We start from the raw sequence: 18,272 nt of genomic DNA, 5'->3' as shown, positions 1-18,272 counted from the left end.
ATATAGTGCGGGAAACCCCTTTATTAACGAGGGAGCACTCTGCTTCATGCTAGCATCATATTTAAGGAGCGTATGAATGATGTTGCTGATTGTAGAAGTTGAGGATACTTTTTGCCTTGGGTTGCAAAGAGGCCTGGATTCACAAGACAGGTAGTAGAACTTCTTTTTGCATCATTAAATGTGGCCTGAAATTGTAAAGATTCCCTTCCCCCCAAACTTTCAGTCTACCTTAAGTGAATTCCACATCCTAATTAAAAGCACAACTGTTAGGAGTTTGGTATTTCTAATCAAATTAAAAGGCCTCGTGCAGAAGCTGTCAAAGGCAGTATTTCAAAACAATTACCATATGACTTTTTCATCCTTGTGGACAGAGTGTAGATGTCCCTGCTTTCCAGGCTGTGCAGAAAAGAGACTAGGGGTGGAACTTTCTAAGTAACACTTAGTGAAACCTCTGTCCTCTTCCTTTGATGGCTGTGTAAGCACCATATAAAACAGAATGGTACTTGCAGAAAGATGTCCATTGCTTATGCTATTCTCAGTACATCATCATTGTCACCATTCATTTATCAAGAACACAAGCAAATTGGCTCTTTCCTCTGTGCCCAACAATGCTCTGAATGTTGGGGATGCAAAAAGTGAAGGAAGTTTGGAACAATGACTCCAGAACATAGGATTTTACTGTCTGCTAGAAGTGTAAACAAAGCTATCAATTGCACCATGATAGCTACAAATAATAATCTGCATATAGTTTACAGGGAGTAGTAACAGTGACGGTCTATTGGATGATCTACCATTTGCACTGTTTTGTTCATTTATTGCCCAAAATAATTGTTCAATTACTGTTCAATTTATCTTTACAATGTCTTGGATTTTGAAGGATGAATAGAAGTCTGTCAAGCAAACAAGGGATAGAAAGAGTTTCAGCCAGAAGGTGTAGCCACCAAGGGAAAGCAGATGAGGAGGCTGGAGAAATAGGCAGAAAACATAACAGTGGAGTGCGGGCAATATCTTAAGGAATGTGAACTTTGTCCTGAGGTTAGTGAGGGGCTATTAAAGGTTTTACATAGGGAAGTGGTATAGTCATACTTGTGTTATAGAAGACTATGAACATGTGGTGGGTATGCAAATAAAATTATAACTAAAGGAGGAGATTTGAGATAGAAAATCCAGCAAGGAAACTGTTCCTTCAATCTAAGAAAGAATGGTAGCCATGGAAAAGAGAAAGATAATTGTGATATCTTTGTCACTGTCACTAAGACTATCTTCCTCTCTCACCGTTGCTCAATTTTATCAAAGTAATTTCTAGCAGAAACTGTGTTTTTGAGTAGTCCCTAATATATGGATGGATCATAACTCAGGTGCATGTGGGATTTAGTTTTTAGGTGTCGGTTCACATTTCCTGTAGAAGCAGCATCAGTCCCAAATCCCTGGCCACCGATAAGGAAACCAAATATAATATAAACTACTTAAAATACTTTGTGCATATAGTGAAATATAGTTGTTCTCTGAATGAACACATTAAATAGATAAGCATATTATTTACTAACAAGACAAGTATAACTTACTAATAAGACTCTATACTACGGTGGAAAGCACAAGTTATCTTAGACATACCACTTGGGATTGAAGAAAATGAACAAAATCTTTTAGCTGAACAGCATGTCAACATGACACCTCCTACCTACCTGCCAGCTTACTGGTCACTAAGATTCAGTAGGAAACTTGATTAAAAGATAATTCAGTAAGTGTCACATAATCTCTTGTATGTAAAGAATGCCAACCTAAAGATCACACAAGAGCAAGATGTGGGGTCTCTCAAGTTTAAGAACTTTCCAAAATCTAAATTGAATAGGAAATGTAATTTGCACATGTTAACTAACTAAAACAGTGTAACTAAACCTTCCTTCAACCTCAGACCTGCAGTCTTTCTTCCAGAGGCAACTACTATAAGCAGATTTCTGTAGGTCCCTTAAGTTTTGTATGCTTATCCCAGCCTTTATACATTGACATTTCTCCATATTTATTAAAAAAAGTGATCACACAATACATAATGATTTTCTGGCTTTTTCATACATTATATGTGGGGGGGTCCTTCCATATCTGAGTACATAGAACTCTCTCATTCATTTCAACCTTTACATTGTCTTCAAGTATATGGATAAGCCTTTATTTATTTATTGTTCAGAGTTTATATTGAAAGAAATAAAGCATTATAGACAAACAGAAAATTGCTTTTTCTCCAAAATCCCATATTTCTTGAGTCCCAAGAATGACCATTTTCCTAAAGTTGGCATGTGTCGTCCATGTTCATATCTGTCTGTGACATACAAATGTATCCATAAGCAATATATGGTACTATTTGACGTGTTTTAAATTTCACACAAATGGCATTATACCGTTTGGCAACTTGCTTTTTGTATTTCACAGTTGCAATGTCAGATGTATTCCTGTTGAAACATGCACATCCTATTCACTCATGCTTGACTTGGCCTGTTCCTCATTATACTGAATACTGGTGGCTCATTGTTGGGTTGGTTTTTCCATATAGTTTACTTGATAAAAATAGGAAGATAGATCTTTTCAAAAAAGAGGGGGACTGAGAGATAGAGGAAGGATGGAGGAAGGAGAAAGGAAGGAATGACAAGGGAACTGAGATGTGTTTTGTACATGTATCATCCCAGACAAAAAGAAATTATATACTGCAAATATACACTAATAAAACAATTGTAAAGGCAGAGCACAAAACAGTTAAAAAAAGTATTCTTACAATTGTAATTATCTTTCTCCCATCTCTGCTTTGAGGTTGCACTAAGTAAATTAATAAGAAATGGAAAATTCTTATAATTGAAAGAGCAAATAAATTAAAAACCCGAAATTTTGGAGGAGTAGAAAATAACGGACATTTATGTTAATATATTTTAGCCATTACAAATGTTGTCATGAATATCCTTGAACATGTTTCTTTCATGTCCTTAAGCTACCTAGGAGTTGAATTGCTGACTCAGAGCATACATATATTTTCAGCTTTACTAAGTACCGCCAAATTGTTCTCTAAGTGGGTGTATAACCTTGCTTTCCCAGAAGCAGTGTATAACAGTTTGTTTCCTCACATTCCTGCTGGCATGTGGTATTAGCAGATGTTTTTATTTGGGGCATGATGGGTGTGGAACAATCTCACCATGCTAATTTAATTTGCATTTCCCTGATTATTAGTGAGAGTATGTTTTCATCTATTTACTAACAACATAGGTTTTCTATTCTGTGCATTGTAAATATTTGGTTTATACTTTGGATACTTTCTAAAAGTAGCCTTTTATGTAATCTCTATTTATCTGTTATTTCTTAATAATGTTTTCTTAGTCAATTGCCCATTGGCTTTACTATAATATCTTACAGAATACCAGGTTAGAGGCTTTTTTCACTTTGATATGGACCAATTAGTCAATACTTCAGAATTTGTATGTCTTGTGTATTATTCAAGAAATACTTACCTACCACAATATTATAAAGATAGTACTCTAAATTTCTTTCAAAATTTAAGCTTTTTTAGCATGTTGTTATTAAATCCATCTGGAATTTATTGCTATGTGTTATATAATATAGGAGCCTAATTTTATTTGTTCCCATATGCATAAGCCTGTTGAATGAATGATATATCCTTTCTTCTGATGACTTTCAGTGCCACTTCTGTCATATACCAAGGTTCTTTATGTTCTCAGATTTATGTCTGGGTTTCTTTTCTCTCCCACTTACCTGTCTGTTTCTCTGCACAAACAATATAGTCTTTTAATTAAAAATATTTTTGTACTCTTGGTATCTGAGTTGGGCAACGTAATGCATGCCTACAATCCCAACACTCTGGGGGGTGGGTTTGAGAAAGGAGAATTACAAATTTGAGCCCAGCCTGAGAAAGTTAGTGAGACCTTGTTTTAAAACAATAAAAGGGATGGGAGTTGGGGATGTAGCTGAATGCAAAAGTCTTGGTCTGAATTACCAGCACCAAAATAAAAAAAGTCTTCATATGCATAGGAATAGTCCTCTCTACTTGTCCTTCTTCATAACCACTATGGATCCTCTTCGCTCTTTAGTATTTCGTATGCATTTTAGTATCAGCTTGTCAAGTTTCATGAAAATCTTCTGTTGGAAAAATTTGTTTGAAATTGTATTGAATTTACAGATTAATTTGGGGGGGGTTGAAATCTTTAAATTTTTCTTTTGCACTTTTCAGTAGTGTCTGCAGTACTTTCCATACATATCAGAAATTGCTATTTTTGTAAATTTATACTTAGGTACTTAGTGTTGTTTATAATTTTGAATAGTAACTTCATTTTAACTAGCTTTATTAAGGCATAATTTACAAACAACAATTCACCAATTATAATGTTAATGAATGTTGGTGAATATATGTAAATATGTAATTAACACAGCAATTAAGCCTTAGAACATTTCCATCACCTCAGAAAAATCCTTCTTGCACTTTGAAGTCTGTCTTCTTCTTACTAAGTTTGTGGCAATTACTGATACATTTCTGATCACAATAGTTTGCTTTTTTGCTTTTGACAATTTCATATCAATGGAACAATATACAAGGTGTGATCAAACTTCGGTGAATAGTTCTATTCTACAATGTAGTATAGTAAAACAGACATTGCCATTTATACCTCTTGAAATACTTCCCCCTGCTTTGAACACACTTATACCATCATTCTTGCCACTTTCTGGAAGTCTTCTTTTGTGCTTGTCTTTAGTTTTGCTGTCATGACTGTCTTGATGTCCTGAATGGACTAAAAATGTTTCCCTTTCGTCATTTTGACTTTGAGGAAAAGCCAAAAAACTTCAAGGTACCAGGTCCACTGAATAAGGTAGACAAGAACACATTGCAAAGTTTTTATGAGAGGCTGGTTTTCCATTGGATGGCACTCGGCAGCAGCATTCATTGAATATTTTTTCGTATCTCCTGAAGACACAACTTTATAAGAAATTGTCATCCTGTTTTACCAAGTGGCGTTTCCAGTTTGCCATTCAAAAGTTATACTAGTTGTCCCACGGCCTCAAAATTTGATAGTGTCTATCGTCTTTTTGTTTCAGCTACTGAATAACTTTTTAAAAGCTGTATTTTCTAATTATCATTTGCTATTGTATAAGAAAATGCTTGATTTTATAAAATATCTTCTATGGAGCAATATTGATGAGCTCCCTTAATAAAAATTGTCTAAACACTGTCTCCAGCTTCCTATGTAACCAGCCCAATAGTCCATGGATGAAACTAGGGGTCTAGCTCAGAGGTGGAGCACTTTACGTGTGAGGCCCTGGGTTTTACCCCAAGCACAGCTTTAAAAAATGTGTCTAAATGATGATACTTTCTTTCCAATAATTAAACCTGATCGTGTACCTTGTCTTATTGAATTGATAATGACCTTGTGAATACAGTGGAAAATAGTACTTTAGAGAGCAGATATCCTCTTGTTCATGGCTCTAATGAGAATGATCCTAAAGTTTCTGCTTTAATTATAATATTTATGGTAAGTTTTAAATAGGTATCCATTATCAGATTAAATGTTTCCCCCTAGTCTTGGTTTGTTTCAAGCTTTTTTGTTTCATAGAGAGGCTTCAACCTTTTCTTCACTTTACTGAGATGAGTACATATTGTTTCTCTTTATTCAGTCTAAGCAGTGTCTTATAATGGATTTTATAAAGTTGAGCTATACTTTAAATGCCAGAATCAAACCCATTTGTTTATAATGTATCATTTTTATACATTTGCTGAGTTGGGTTTACTAACAATTTAATATATTGATGCATAGAGACTGTATATATTTTGGGGGTGCTGTGAAACACTTCAAAATATCCCATTAGCTATTCTGGAATATGCAATTCATTACTGTCAAATATAGCTGCACAATTGTAGTACAGAACATGAGAAGTTATTCCTTCTATCTAGCTGCAAGCTTGTGTGTGTTAGCCATCCTCTCTCTGTCCCCCCAACCTGCAAATCCTGCCCAGAATCTGGTCATCACTGTTCTACTCTTCCTTTCTATGAAATCAACCTTTTAGTTTCAACATTTGAATAAGAACATGTGGAATTTGTCTTTTTGTGCCTGATATATTTCACTAGATTGGTGCCCTTCTGTTCCAGCTGTGTTGCTGCAAATCACAGGATTTCATTCTTTTTACAGATGATTAGTATTCTATCTGATCAATACACCATATTTTACTCATCCATCCATAGATCTACCAGCTCCTAGGTTGCTTCTGTATCTTGGCCATTTTGAATACTACTGCAATAAATATACAGGAGCAGGCATCTCTTCAGCCTACTAATTTCATGGCCTTTGGATATATGCCCAGTAGTGCATCGATGAATCACATGGCAGTTTTAGTTCTGGTGTTCTGAGGAACCTCCATAATGTTTTCCATAATGGTTGTACTAATTTGCATTCCTACCGACAATGTATGAACGTCCCCCTTTCTCTGCATCCTTGCCCTCATTTGTAACTTTTTATATTTTGAATAATAGCTATCCTAACTGGAGTGCCGTAATATCTCATAATGGCTTTGATTTGTATTTCTCTGCTGGCTAGCAATGTTGCGAATTTTTAATACATGTGTCAGTAATTTTGAATGTTTTTTCAGAAATGTCTATTCAGGTCATTTTTCCATTATGCTAATCATATCTTTTTTTTTTTTTTTTTTGCTATTGAGTTGTTTGATCTCCTTATTTATCTTGGATTTTAACTCCTTGTCAGATGTATAGTTTATAAATATTTCCCCCCTTGTGTGGGTTCTCTCTTCTTTCTGTTGACCATTTCATTTGCTGTATAGAAGCTTTTTAGTTTTATATAATCCCATGTGATAATTTCTGCTGCTATTGCATATAGTCTGGGAATCATATCCAAAACATTTCTGTTCAGATTAATGTTCTAAAGAATTTCCCATTTCCCCTATGTTTCTTCATAATATTGGAATATAAAGTTTCTTCATATTTTGGAATATATAAATTATATATATATAGTTTAGCTTTGTGTGTGGTTATGCTATATATATATATATATGTATATATATATAATTCTGCATATGAATGTTCACTTTCTCAGCATCATCATTTATTGAATCTCTTTGCCTTTCTCCAATGTATGATGTTTCTGTCTCTGTTAAAGGGATCTAAGAAATGCAGGGAGTAGGATGGAGGATGATAGGAGGGGGGAAAAAACAGACTTAAGAATCATCAGGAAAATGTACCAGTCCTCCATGATGAATGTAATCGTATGTACTGGAAACATGTGCCAAGGAAAAGCCATTAATGTGGCAGGATGTAAGCTGTTGCAGAAGTGCAGAGTAGTGTGAAATGGGCAAAGTCTTCTCTATCATATGAAGTTAACAAATTGGCAGAAAAACATTGTGTGTTTCAATAAGAATAAGGTTTAGAGATTGTAAGGCAATAATACATTTAAATTATTTTCCAGAATAATACTGGCATCCATTTATATTGATTATATAGAAATAACCATTGCACATAAAATGTACAGGAGATATACCTACATTATCCAATATTGAGAATTAAGATGTGTTTACGTTGGTAAATTTAACCAACTCCCCAACAGTTGATGAAATCATTATGTACTGCAAATATGTTCTATTAAATTTTTTAAATGAAAAAAAGAAAATCAACTGGAAATCAACGTGTGGATTTATTTTTACAATTTGGCAATATTTGAAGTAGGCCTTTTATGACATTCTATCAAAAGTGAGATAGGTATAATTTTTATCTAACAATCTTGTCTAATTTGGGTATCAAATTTTACTAGCTTTTTAAAATAAGTTGGACAGTTTGCTTTCTTGTCTGAACTTATAATACAGAGATTACCTGTGCTTTGGAAGTGTGATGAAACTTGCATGCAAAAACATATGGGACCTGGTATCTTGTGGCAGAGGAGTTGGTTAACTATTGATTTCCTTCAATATTTAATGACCTATCCATGTTTTCAATTTCCCCTTTAATAAAATTTTGGAGATTTTTATTTTTGTACAGAATGGTTCATTTTATCAAAATTTTCATATTTATTGACATAAATATTTCATAACATACTTATTATTTCATAAATTTGAAATATTTACTTTCCTTGTTAATGTTTAATCAGATCTTCCTTCTTTTCAACTTAGTGTCACCATAGTATTGCTAATTTTATTAATCTTTTAAAAGTTATGTTTTGGTCTTATGGATTGTTGCTTGTTCTTTCCTATTTCATTATTGCTAGTTTGATATTTGTTTCCTTTTTATTTCTGATCTACTTCTTGGTTAATTTTCTAATTGCATCAATGTTTACATATTACCTGTCAGTTATTTTGTTTCACATTGCATGCATCACATTCTCTAGCAAGCATCACATTGGCTACACTGCAGAATTAGTATATGCCACTCTTTTTTCTTTTAAGGAGAAAAGAACAAAAATAAAATAACAAAAAAAGTCATAAACAAAACAACATGAAAACAATAAAAATGATACAGAAGTTCAAAACAAGGTGATAGGAAATTAGCAATGGTTGCTGCATTACATATTGTTATCTTCAAAGTGGTTACTCAGATAACCAGATATAGGCATGCAAGATTGATCAAACAATTAAACATTAACTGTTAATTTCAACAAACCAATAGAAATTAGCAATACAATTATCTTAACTACCGTGTTTATAGATATATACAAGTATACATATTCTCTCCTTACTTCTTTCTTTCTTTTCTCTTTTCTGCATCCCGGTTGTTCTTTCATTTTGAGCAGTTTCTTTCTCTTTCAACAATATCTATTGTACCTTTCAGATTTTATTTACTCTTTCAAGTTCTTACACTATGGAGACAATATGATGTTTACATATGTGAGTCTGATCTATTTCACTTATAAGTATGGCCTCTAGTTGCATCCATTTACCTATAGAAGTCTTGAGTTTATATTTCTTTATACCAGAGTAACACTTCATTGTATAAAAATACAACATCTTTTTTATCCATTCCTCATTTGATGGGCATTTGGGTTGTTTCCAAGATTTAGCTATGACAAATTGCACTGCTATAAACATGGGTTTACATATATCATTGTGGTATGATGTTTTCAGTTCTTCTGGAAAAATACCCAAAAGGGAAATAGCTGGGTGGAATGGACCTCTAATCCTAGATTTTTGATGATTCTTCACACTGATTTTCTCACTGGTTGTACCAGTCTACACTCCCACCAACAATGGAGAAGTTTTCCTCTTTCCCCACAGCCCACCCAGCTTTTGTTATTGGTTGATTTCTTGAAGACAGCCATTCTTTCTGGGGTGCAACAGAATCTCAGTTTTTGTTTTAATTTGCATTTCTCAAATGACTAATGATGTGCAAAATTTTTTCATGTGTTTATTTGCCGTTTGTATTTCTTTTTCTGAGTAGTGTATTCATCTCAGATGCCCATTTTTGTATTGCATCTTTGAATTTTGAGACCCTTACTTTTTTCAATTCTTTATATGTTCTAGATAGAAGTCCTTTGTCTGAGGAGCCATCGGCTAAATTTTTTTCTCAATTTGTGGGGTTTTTTTTTTTTTTTTTTTTACCGTGCTGGTGCTTTCTTTTGATGTGCAAATAGTTTTCAATAAGGTGAGATCCCAGTTGTTGATTCTTTGAGGTATTTCCCGTGCAGTTTGGTTTTTGTTCATGAACTCTCTGCCTGCCCCTATGTCTTCAAGATTTCTATCTACTTTCTCTTCTATAAATGTAGTGCTTCTGTTTTAATATTTAGATCTTTGATCCATTTTGACTTTAGGTTAGTGCATAGTGATAGATACAGGTCTAGTTTTAGTCTTTGGCATGTGGACAGCCAGTTTTTCCAGCACTGCTTATTACAGAGGCTATCTTTCTTCCAGTGACCATGTTTGATCCCTTTGTCAAAGATAAGGTGCCCGAGTGTGTTTGTGGTTGTGGCTGCGTCTTCTAGTCTGTTCCATTGATCCTCAGGTCTTCTTTTTGCCATACAACGCTGATTTTATCACAGTAGCTTTGTATTTGTCATTGTGATGCTTCTTTATAATTTCCATTTACTTATTTCTTTATTCTGTGTGGAAGTTTTGTCTAAATATGAGGAGATTGATATATTTTTATTAATATGTATTTTGTATCATTTTAATGAAAATATTAATATGACAATGATCATTTTTAATTTATTGAGACTATCCTTGATATTGTATTCTAGTTTTTGTAAATGATTCCAATGGAAATAAAATATATATAGTATATTTGTCAGGCCTAAAGTTCAATATCTATGAATTTGTGTTTTAAGTCAAACTTTAGAATTGTGTTGTTCAATATTACATATTCTTACATATCTGCTTTATCAGTTTCAAAGAAAAGTGTGTTAAAAATCTGCCAATTTTAGTAAAGTCTTGTCTATTTGGCTCTTGTTATGTCAAACTGCTTCATTTTACAGAGCTTCGGTTTGGTTTGGTTTGGTTTTTTTATAAAATGAAATAAGAAATTGCAGGTAAAACACCAGCTATTGGGACTGGAACATAATAGAGACTTAAAACCCAGAGATACTCTGTTTTATTGTTATTATTTGTTTATATAATAGTAACATGAGTAAATCCAAATCCTCCCTTGTCAGGATGCTCTCCAATTGGCTTAGTTTTAGAGGAGGTACATTAGCAAAAATGAACAAAGAAAAAACACTAGGTGGAGTTCGTCATATCACATCACCTAAGCAGAGCCAGAGAAAAGATCACCTTATCCACCAGGGAAATCGTTGGTTTCTAGACTGAGTATGTCAAGTCATCTAAGGTGGAATGGTCTCGGGGTGGGGTAAACAATGATAGAACAAAATGGGGGGGAAGATCTTAGAATCCTTACTTCAGTCCTACAGGACAGTGAAGGCTCTTAAAAGAATGAGGAAGGCACAGGAAACGAAACCCTTCAGTACATGGGCTAGACATGCTTTAGCCATCCAAGTCTCTCTCCCTTTACACTTGAAGCTGCTTTACTTGGTCACACTTGCTCAGAAGTTCCCTCAAATCTACCTTAGCATGAGTCTGAGTCAGGAGCTAATTTCCTGATGGCCTCTGGGATCAAGACCTCAAATATGTTGGCCATCTGCCCAATCCAAGGAGTGTGACCTCCACATAGCAAACAGAGTAAACCCATAGGTCTTAGAACCATAGAACTTAACTGTTACCAAAAGTCCAAGCAGTCATATGCTCAAATCCATTTTGGGCCATTTAGGGAAATCAGGGGCCTATATTTTTCATGCACGGTGGTAGATAATTGTTTAAATGTTAGTGAAAACTATGAGGTTACTGTAGATAGCAACTCTACCCAATCATCTTCTAATTTCCTCAGTGACTTTTCATTCTAAATATGCCTTCTCATGCTCTAGGCAAACCAGGTCTCCAGGCATGTAGGTGCTACTACCTCAGCCTTTCAATTCCCAGTTACTGTCATTCCTTCACTACTCTTGACCGTACCTACCACTCCTCTCTTTCTAGACTGTTGAAATTAACTGCCCCCTACTAGATGCCCTCTTATCAACCCAGTCACTCGCTTCCTATCTGTTGAATAATAGGCTTGTGCAGCTCATATTCATTAGGGCTTATTGGTTGGTATCACGGTAATTCAGTGGGTTATACAGCACCGTGGGGGGAACATGAGTTCTTTGGACAAACAGACAGGGATTCAAATCTTTTATTCACCATTCCCTAGCTATGTAACCTTCAGTGATTTACAGAATCCGTTCTTTTTTTACTGCCAATCATCATCTGTAAAATGGGAGCAGCAACAGTAATCACCTCAAAGAGTACTTGGGAGGATTCAATGGGATATCTGAGCCTGGCACAGTGGTGCAGACCTATTATCCCAGCACTTGAGAGGCTGAGGCAGAAAGATAACCTTGAGTTGGAGGCCAGCCTGGCCTCCATAGTGAGCTCAAGGTGAGCCTGGACTACATAATGAGACCCTGCCTCAAAGAAACAAACAAATGAACAAACAAAGAGATGTCTGATTTAGAATTCAGCAAATAGAAAACACCTGAGAAATGTTTATTTAAATAAGAGCTTATGATGCATCTGTCTTCTGGGTGAATCTTTTGTCTTGTACAAATTGTTTAGAAGTATCCAAAACGTAGTGACCATATCTTTCTACTTTGTGATCCCTCTCCATCTTTATATCTAGCATAGGACGTTGTATACAATAGATATTCAATTAATCTGGTGACCTGACTAAGCAGGATACAGTGCTGGAGGTAGAGAACCAGATATAGGAAAAGAAGTCAGTCTTAAGAGGCTAAATGTGCTATAGATTTGAGGGAAAATTTTGTTTTCAGACAGGAAAAAATTTAGAAATCTGAGCAATAGGAGAGAGGGTAGCAACTTGTATTGTACTGGAACAGAGTAAGGTAGTATAAAAGAGTTTTACAGTCAGACCGTCCTGAATTGAAATCCAAGTTTCACTGCAGACAACTTGTAAGGACCTTGGGTAAATCAGCACACCATTCATGGACTCAATTTCCTTATCATCGAACTGAGGACAGTAATCTATGACTTTGGCTGTGCGTGTGCGTGTGCGTGTGTGTGTGTGTGTGTGTGTGTGTAAATGATTCAAGGCATTATCTGTTTTAAATTCTTAGAATAATATCTGAGATATGCTCAGCAACAGAAATATCTCCATTCCCTGCAGCTCTGCTGGGCCACACCACCAAAATCAAAGGATGGTTTGGTAGTCAGAGAACTTTATCATCATTTTGGGACTGTCACTGAAGACAACCGAGGTTAGCAAAAGGTAGGTTGCTGTGGAAGAAACGCCTGGGGCTGGACAGCAAGGTACTGAGCACAGTGAGGGCAAAAAGGGCTCCTGCCACTGTGACTGCAAAGGGCAGCAGAGAGAGGGCAAAAAGGGTGGCTGAAGCTGATGTTGATGGGTGAGCCTCTGAGGAAGAGCTCCCTTAACTTTTTGGTGGTGCCTGCAGCCAAGAAATCCCTGGATGTCAAGTCCTTACATGGGGACCTGTATGGGCTGGCTGTCCCCCGGAACGGGGCATTCCTTGTGTGTTGACTATGTCAGAAGATTCACCCTGGCTCCCTCCACACATGCCATCTTCCAGACTATTGACCACAAATTTTAAAGGTATAAAGAAGAAATTTGGATTGGAAGAATGGTTCTGAAGCTCATCTTTGATCTCGAGACAATGACCTAATGTCTCTGAATGTGCTCTATAACAGGTGCAAAACATCTGCCTTGGAAAAGTGGTTGCAGGGAGTGAATGTGTTGGTGGGTGGGTATAGAATATCTAGCATAGCCTGAGAAGGTTAGGTGCCCACTGAATTCTAACTTCCTTCTTCTTTCTTCTTCTGAACATCCAACCTGTTCTCTGCTTATGCCTACCCTGAGTGGAGTCAAGACCACAAATATTACACTGAGAAGGACCCTAGAAATCTGATAGTACTTTTGTTATCAGTTTTGGGTCAGTGGGAGGAGTAGTAGATGAAAGAGGAGTATCAAACAGTACAATACAGAAGTAGAGGGAAGGCTCCAAGGTCATTCAAGCGTGGGTTAGGATCCAACTCTGACTTACTAGGTGTGTGACCCTGGGCAAAGTAATCTACTGGAGCTTCAGTTTCTTCATCCATAAGAGGAGAGTGCCAGCAATCTCCTACTTTGCTAATTTACTTGAAGAAGAAATTAGATAGTTCATGTAAATGACTTTGCATTATCTCGTGAGTAGTACATGTTAGTCATTGTTATGATTAGGAGTCTCCTGGTAGGTTTGGTGAAACCATACACTAACTCTTTTTAAAGCTTGTTGCTTGCCCTCTGCCAAGAATCCCCTCAGTACTGAGCTCCTGTTACTAAGTATTGTTTTGTAAGTCTTTACTGCTTTGAGGCAGTGTAACGTGAGAACTACCTCATCTAACACTATTTTAAACAAGAGTTTATATCCAAAGGAAAAGAAATCAGTGTGTCAGAGAGACACTGTATTCCCATGCTCATTGTGGAAGTACCCCCAATAGCCAAGAGATGGAATCAAAAGTGTCCATCATTGAATGAATGGATAAAGAAATATGGTATATAGTCACAATGCAATATTATTCAGCCATAAAAGGATAGAATTCTACCATTTTTAAGAACATGGATGGAACTGGAGATTATTATGCTAAGAGAAATAAGCTAGGCACAGAAAGACAAATACTGAATAATCTCATTCATGTGTAGAATCTAAAAAAGCTGCTCTCATAGAAGTTGAGAGTAGAATAGAGGCTGTGAAGAGTAGGGGGTTGGAAAGATGAGGACAGATTAGTCAATGGGTACGATGTGCAATTAGGAGCAATCTGTCCTGGTATTTTATTGCACAGTAGGGTGAATATAATCAACAATAATAATACATTGTATATTTGTAAATAGCAAAAAGAAAAACATTTCAGTGTTCTCACCACTGAACTGATTATCCCGATTTGATCATTGCGCAATGTACACATGTATCGAAACACACTAAAATGCATAAATTGGTATAATTATTACATGTGAATCAAAAATTTTAAAACCCCCCAAATTAAAAAATAATTGTAAAAATAAGTAAATAAAAATACAGAAATGCAGAAATCCATAAATTAGGCCCACAGTTGCCCAGGGTTTTCAAAGCATGCCAGAACTGGGACCTGGGTGACCTATGTGTAGACTTCTTCCCACAAGCGGGGCACAGCCTCTGATCTCTCCTCTTTTAGATATATGGAATTGTTGTCCTTATCAGAGTACAAGGACAAGAGGCAGTTTTTCCCAGGACTGCCTGAGCAATAAGAATGTTAAATTCAGTTTAAGGCCATATTTATCCTTTCTCTTAATAAGAGAGACAGCTGATGTCAGATTGTATTTTTTTGATATTTTTTTTCCTGTTACAAGGTAGGATAGTGAAGGACAAGCTATACCGTTGCACATAGGATTTGTATCTCAGAATTTAGGGTCAGAACACCTGGGTTTGAATTTTGATACCTATTATTTGAGCTGAGCTCTGTTGTCTTTAGTAAATCCTTTCTGAGTCATAGGATCTTCATCTGTAAAATAAGAGTAATGACACTTGCCCTGCTAATCTCACAGGTTTGCTGCAAAGAGCTGATGAAAGCCGCTAGAAAAATGTTGTGTAAACTGTAAATATAGCCAGGGCAGCTCCTTAGAGATCAGGCACTGAGCTAGCTAAATCAACCGAAGTAATTTGTATGAAAATTACTAAGAAACTCCTCCTGAGCCCCCTCCTCCCTGGATGCTTTTTCTTCCCTCCAGCCCTCCTTAGATTGGTTTCAGTCTTCTTGTGGGATACCAGTCACATCCTGGAAGAGAAAACTAGATCAACCTCTGGCAAACTGTAAAGTAAATTCCTGGGGCTCTTCTGTCCCCTCTCCGGTCATATCTTCCTGCTTTGAGTGAATGTTCTATTAAAGTCCCCTTTATGGCCTTTTTTTTTTTTTTTTGGCTGAACTGATACTTCCATAGTGTAAAATACCAGTTGCTGAAAATTTAAATATTATCCTAAGTAGAATGAAAATTGAGCCATTATCAAAGTACCTAGTAGGTATCACACTTTGTGTTGGATAATTAATGTGATTTAATCTAAAAACCCTAAGCAGTGACTTTTATTATCATTGCCACCTTATAAACAAGATAACTGAGGTTTGGAGAATTCCAATGCCTCACTCAAGTTTTCCCACATGATTTTGTGCCAGAATCTGAATTCAAGCACAGGTCTGTAATTTCCTAGCACTGCTGTGTTATCCACACTCTCTTTTCTAAATATTGTGTCCCCCAATTGGGCATTATTAAAGTTTTTTCAAGGCATTCACAAATCATTCTTTTCATCCTGCTAATATTGGAGATAATGAAGACAGTTTCTGTTAAATTTACCTGTGATGAGTCCAACATATAAAGGCATTAAGTGCCTTGTCCCTGGATATGCATATAGTTATTCAGTCAACAAGTGTTCATGAGAGGCTTGGTGTGTGTCAGGCCGTGTGATAGGAACTAAGGGTACAACTGGAAAGCTTGACCTATTTGATACTCTGACGAACTTTACAATATAAAGGAAAGGGTGGAAAACAAATATTAATTAATTAAATAATATTAAAATTAACTATAAATAAAATAAAACTAAAAATTGAAAGAGCGCAAGGCTGCAGGGGCAGCATTAGGTAGAATGGCAGGGAAAACCTCTCTGAGGTGACATTAAAATATGAATGGTGAGGCACCAGCCATATAAAAATCCACAGTACGCAACAGATGCTTAGCGAAATAGTCAAGAACAGAATTGCTTTTTCTCAAATTCTACACAGGACTGCTGTCTCTAAATGGTAGCATGGTCCAAGTAGAAGCTAGTGTGCGATGGCTGGATATGAGGGACAAGCAAAACTACAAACATTTCTGTACTTTATCAACCAGCTTCCTTCTTTGAGTGTCTCCAGAAATTGTAAGAATGCACTAGTCACTTTCTTGCTTCTATACTCATCCGAAGTGCTTCAGCCCCTTTGGTGTTTGAGCTGTTTCCAGACGTTTCCTGGATGGGACAAAAAAAAAAGCATGTGTCATGAGAGTAAAGTCTCTGGAACTAAGCTCCAAATTATGATCCTTCCCAATTTCCCCCTCCGGGCTTGGCCATTTCTCTGTAATTGGCAGAATCATCAGCAGTGCAAAGTTGCTCCCTTCTTGACGGGTCTCCTGAGATGATCAGAAAAGTAAGCCCAGGGACTGAGAGCTGTGCCAGGCAGGGTGGCTGGAGCAGTCAGCAGAGCCTTCACCAGTGCGATACTTCACTGATGCATACTGACTTTGGGGACCTGTAGTTACCACGGAGATGCTTGAGAAATACTTGGAGGCATAACATAACCTATCAGATTTACTGTTATCAACTTTTTATTTAAAATACATTTTTAGTCATATTGAAAAGTCTTAGCCACAATTAATACACCAGTTGTTTCTCCAAATGTAGGGATGGAGTCTAGACATTCTGTGCAAAATGGTCCATATAGGAGATGATAGTAAAAATATATTTCATTTCATGATCTGTTATATCAAATTGTTTACACAAGCATTTACTCTAATTACAAAATATCAGTTACTTTTAAACATCAAAGAATGATTTACTTAGTTTTTATGTGGTCCATAAAGTTTTTTTTTATTTTAAAAATAAAAGAAGGAAAACATTAACAGACATACAACCTTTTACACAATAGCAAAAGAACAGTACAGACAATAAAGAGTTACAAACAAAGTGGTAGGAAATTAACAATGCTTGTTGTATTACATATTGATATCTTCAAAGTCGTTTCTCATGAAAACAGATAGAGACATGCAATATTGATCAATCAAGGACTCATTGACAGTTTCTTTCAGCAAAGAAATAGAAGACAGTAGAATAACAATGTTAACTATCCTGTATATACATACATACAAAATTTCTCCTTCTTTCCCTTCTCTTTTCCCCCATCCCAGTTGCCCTTTACCCATGAGTACTTTCTTATCATTTCACAATGTCTATCATACCTCCTAGTTTAAATGAACTCTTTCAGGTTTTACACTAGTGAAACAATGGGGTGCTTGCAAATGCAGGTCTGATTTATTTCACTTATGAGTATGGTCTCTAGTTGTGACCATTTACCTATAAAGCCCTAGAGTTTATCTTTCTTTATAGCTGAGTAATATTCCATTATATAAAAGTACCACAATTTTCTTATCCAATCCTCGGTAGATGGACAATTGGGTTGCTTCCACAATTTAGCAATTACAAATTGGGCTGCTATGAACATAGGTGCACATATATTGCTGTGATATGATGCTTTTAGGTCTTCTGAGAAAATACCCAGAAGGGGAATAGCTGGGTTGAATGGGACCTCTAGACCTAGTTTTCTGAGGAATCTCCAAGTATTTTAATACTAAGAGTCTGGCACTTGAGTTCTACATGGTAGCCAATTGACTTGTACCGTACTTTTCCACTTTTTATCAAACTTGGTTTGGGTTGTGGAGGCCTTGTGTCTTTTTGTTTGTGTGTTTGTTTTTTTCTGTTACCGAGAATTGAACTCACAACCTCACGCTTGCCAGGCAGGCGCTGTGCTGCTGAGCTAAATCCCCAGCCCCTAGGAGGCCTTGTTTCTATGTTTGTTGTTTCTGTTTTTCAATCCAATAAATGTTCATTGGGCTACTAGATGGGGATACAAAATGAATAGTACATTAATAACATCCTCTGTATACACTGGATTCCTGCCCCTCAGTACCGTGTGACAGT

This window comes from Chinchilla lanigera, unplaced genomic scaffold (assembly GCF_000276665.1).
Source record: "Chinchilla lanigera isolate Chin_1 unplaced genomic scaffold, ChiLan1.0 scaffold00072, whole genome shotgun sequence".
Lineage (NCBI taxonomy): Eukaryota > Metazoa > Chordata > Mammalia > Rodentia > Chinchillidae > Chinchilla > Chinchilla lanigera.
Note: the sequence above shows the minus strand (reverse complement) of the source record.